Source organism: Musca vetustissima, unplaced genomic scaffold (genome assembly GCF_032173495.1).
Source record: "Musca vetustissima isolate MV318-11 ecotype Yass unplaced genomic scaffold, APGP_CSIRO_Mvet_v1 utg600798, whole genome shotgun sequence".
NCBI classification, from domain to species: domain Eukaryota; kingdom Metazoa; phylum Arthropoda; class Insecta; order Diptera; family Muscidae; genus Musca; species Musca vetustissima.
This window is the reverse complement of record NW_026881162.1, coordinates 1-4,786: the sequence shown is the minus strand read 5'-3', so window position 1 is coordinate 4,786 and position 4,786 is coordinate 1. Positions and strand designations below refer to the sequence as shown.

Sequence of the window (4,786 nt, the reverse complement as noted above, 5' to 3'; positions counted from 1 at the left end):
AAAATATTTCATCATTAGTATTCATTTAAAAAATTAAAACATTTAAATTTTAAACAAAATTTTAAATTTTACTAAATATTTACATTAAATTTGTCACTTTAATTTTGTTCAACAAGAGGTAATAAAATTATTTTCTCATTAAAAATTTAATTTTCAATGCTAGTAAAATAGGAATAATTTAAATAATATTATCGCGTGTTCTACATCTCCATGTGTAATTGTCAGAGTTTTGCTCATCATGAACATGTCATTTGGTACAATATATCCGTTTGGCTCCCAGAATAACACCCGCCCCAGTGGCCCAATGGATACGGCATCGGCCTCCTAAGCCGGGGATTGTGGGTTCGAGTCCCATCTGGGGTAAAGCGGAAACATTTTTATTTTTTTTTTCGTAATCATATTACAGTGGCAAACATTTAAAAAACTGAAACAGTCGAAGCATTTATTAAAAGTTACGACAAAATTAATTAAATTATCATTTTTTAATTAATTCATCAATGAGTAATCTATAAATCGTTCGATGTGCTAATTTGTTTACAACGGATTACATGAAATGAGATTTTAATTATTGTCAGCAAAGTGTCAATATTTTATGTGAAACATTTATATATATCTTCTATATATATAAAAATTAATTGCTGTTCGTAAGTCTCGCTAAAACTCGAGAACGGCTCAACGGATTTTATCTTATCTTAGTCTTGAAATGTTCGTGGAGCTTCAGGGAGAAAAGATAGTATAAGCAATCTTGAATTATATTAATTTCACTTTTAATTATTTATTTTTTCAGCCAAATTATGTTTTTATATAACCTTTATGGAACCTGGCAATATAATTCATTCAAACCTCGACTTTTGATGGTTTCAATTTCACTTTTTGTTTTGTGAATAGTTGTATCACCACGAATATAAACAAAAGCGACATTCATTATCTCGAGACACCACTGTTGATCATAGCTTCACATGAAATTGTCTAATTCATACATAATATTATATTTAATTATCCACTGTTTCTGGAAGAAGAAAAAAATCAAAACACTTGTAATGGAGCGACTTTAAAATATATACTCTTTAAACTCACCCTGATGTAGGAGTATTTATAAAATATTTTATTATAAGTATCTCAAGAAAATTCTTACATCGTTCTCCATCACGTTTCTTCGTCTTTAATTTGTTTTTGTCGTATCTCTCTTTACCTTTTCATTCATAAATACCCACTTCATTCATAACATTGATCACAATGGCATTATATTCACCAATATAGTAATGAGAGTAGGTGGATGTCTTGGCTAAAATTAAACTACATTATCCCACTAGGATTTATACATAATAAATTAAATAAAATTATTTAAATTAGAATAAAATAGCAATTTTCTAATTCTACGAGTTTCCTTTAGTAGATTTGGCATATTTCCATACATAAATCTGATTTCGCATAAAAATTAATTTCCAAACATTTGAGCCTGGCAACATCCATACTTTGACATATTGTGTGAATACGATATTTCATTGTTTATTTTGTTATTTATTTTCGGCAATGCAACCAACTTAACTTTCATTCTTTAGAAAACTAAAGTATTCTTTCTTTTGGAAAAATACCTCGAAAGTAATCAAACCTTCATCGGTCCAAAAAAAATATCATTAAAAATCTGAAACATCATAATTAAACCGAATTTTCTAATTGGAAATTTAGTTTTTAAAAAGTTTTATTTTGTTTGGCCCACATATATTTAAGAATTTATTGTCGTGGAGTGCTCGTATAATCATAATCGCATTGGCTTTTGTAAAATCCCATGTTATACCAAGCCTCCCATACGACAGAAAAGCCAAATATATAAAAACCCATCATCAAAAATTTTATTTGCTTTTATATAGCAGATAATCTCTAATGAAGAAAAATAATTTCAGATTTCTAAACAAATATATATGCCTAAAGTTTTTCATATTAAAAAAATTAAGTTACTATAAAATTTACTAAGATGTCACAATAGAGTCGTTATTATTTCCTCCACCCTATGGTGGAGGGCTCATTTAATTTGCAACGCCGCGAAATATTTACTGGATTCTCCATAAAGTGTGTGTAATTTTAAATTTGGCCCTAGCCAAATTTTACCATAAGATTACAATAAAGAATTCTTTCGAATTCAATAAACAATAGCTATTATTAAGTTTGCTTAAGTATAGTTCTACATATAACAATGGTCATTACAACCAACAACATCTTCCACTACAATTCTATAGGATAAACTATAACATTATTGAATCATTATATTCCCATCACCAAATAGACATCTCCGTTCGGTATCCTTAAATGTGCAACATTGATTATTTATCCGGCCAAAAATTATATTCCGAACTCGAATTCTTAAGAAATTAAAATAGGACAAGTAGTGCAAACATCACAAAATAGATAAACAACATCATAGCTGCAGGAATGATAGGTGAGAATTGAAAATTATAGCTGCAAACCTCAAGGTAAATTGACAAGAGTTTTTACCCAAAAAAGAAAAGTTGTTCAATGTCTTTTAAGTTGTTTCAAACTGTCATCAAATGACAAATGAGAAAAGTCAATAAGAAGAGGAAAGTACTATTTTGCCACGTATATGGTAGACACGAGAGTGAGCAGAATATAAAATTATGAAGTCATATAAAGGGAGAATGTTGTTTTAGTGTTATGTGTATGTTGTTTTTAGTGTTAGTAAGAAGACTCAACAATTTTTATTTTGTTTTTTGATCTAAAATTTACCTTAGATCGGACGAAAATATATATGTGAGCTTTATCTAAATCTGAACCGATTCCACGAAACTTAACATACATCATTCTAGACCTAATTTAGTACGGTGTGCCAAATTTCGTGCAAATCGAAATATATATATGGACTTTGGTGCACCATTTACCGTAATTGGACAAAGATATATATGAGAGCTATATATAAATCTGAACCGATTTTCTCGAAACTTAACACACATCATTCTTGACCTAATTGATTATGATATGCAAAATTTCGTGCAAATCTAAGAATGTATAGAGTCTTTGGTGCACCGTTTACATTAAATGGGACGAAAATATATATGGGAGCTATATCTAAATCTGAACTGATTTTCACGAAACTTAACACACATCATTCTAGACCTTATTCATTACGCTGTGCCAAGTTTCGTGCAAATCGAAAGATATATAGGGACATTGGTACACCATTTACATTAAATCGGATGAAAATATATAGGGGAGCTATAGCTAAATCTGAACAGATTTTTCTCAATTTCAATAGGGTTCATCCTTGGGCCAAATAAGTGGCCTATGCCTAAATCATCCAATTCGGATCATAAATGCGACATGTACTTTGTTTACAATTTAACATGGACGGACATGCATAAGTGATTCAATGCATATTCTCAAAAGGAACCATGGGTCTATGTCGCTTTTTTTCCTGTTACAAACATATGCGCAAAGACCTAATACTCTGTACCACACTGTGGTGAAGGGTATAATTTTACAACTTCTCCTCCTACCCCAATAATATCATTTTTGTCAAGCCACACACCAAAGTAATTAAACACAAATTTTGTTACAATAGAAAATGTCATCTTACCATACTTTCCTACATTTACCGACACATACACATTCATGCTGCACAATCTATGATTGTTATTAGATAAGTTTGCTGGTGATGAAGACTGCCTGTCTGAGGTAACGAAAATCATGTGTGAATGTGTATTATTCGGTTGTAAATGATTTTAAGATGCAGGAGAGAACATTTCAGATAAGAACGTAAGTTGATGAAAGTACTCAAAGTTGTATAATTGTAAACTAACTTCTTGGTATTAGACGTTCACCAAAATTTGTAGAAACTTAATCACGTAAATTGTGGATGTATGTTGAAACAAATCTTGAGGTATGGACAATTCGGCAATTCAAGGTGTAAACATATTTCTCCCACCACACCGTAAGTTCCGTTGTGTTTAATTGTGATCTTGGCATAATAAAACTAAACTCATATTTCAATCAACTTCTTATATTGGAAAATATTAATCCTTACGACTTTCCACAAAACAATTTACAAGAATTGGTAAATATTATATTGGAATTAAATATCACATATTTGATTTACAAATAACTTGGGGAGAAAAACATACGCATATATGCTTATGGGAAAACCTATATACCCACATAGTTACTCACAAGCTATAATCTCTTGTTATATTAAAAAAAAATGTTGCATAGGGACAAATTAAATCAGTATAGCAATTGTTTATATTTATCATGATATGTTTGTACATACATATGTATTTGTGTATATGAAATTGATACGAAAATACAATAAATGCACAATAATTACATTTACCGGACATTTGAAAACGTATTTGCTGTTCAATATTTAGAGTTTATGTGTTAATTTATCATTTGTTCGATTGCTTGTTTATAATATGGGCTGCAAAAATATTTCATCATTAGTATTCATTTAAAAAATTAAAACATTTAAATTTTAAACAAAATTTTAAATTTTACTAAATATTTACATTAAATTTGTCACTTTAATTTTGTTCAACAAGAGGTAATAAAATTATTTTCTCATTAAAAATTTAATTTTCAATGCTAGTAAAATAGGAATAATTTAAATAATATTATCGCGTGTTCTACATCTCCATGTGTAATTGTCAGAGTTTTGCTCATCATGAACATGTCATTTGGTACAATATATCCGTTTGGCTCCCAGAATAACACCCGCCCCAGTGGCCCAATGGATACGGCATCGGCCTCCTAAGCCGGGGATTGTGGGTTCGAGTCC

General features: G+C 30.0%; 1 non-coding gene across 1 annotated transcript; it reads left to right on the top strand.

Moving 5' to 3' along the window:
* The first annotated feature begins 290 nt into the window (after window positions 1–290).
* Trnar-ccu (transfer RNA arginine (anticodon CCU)) lies at window positions 291–363 on the top strand. Its single transcript has one exon. It is a non-coding gene; the product is annotated as a tRNA-Arg (tRNA).
* The last annotated feature ends 4,423 nt before the right edge of the window (window positions 364–4,786 follow it).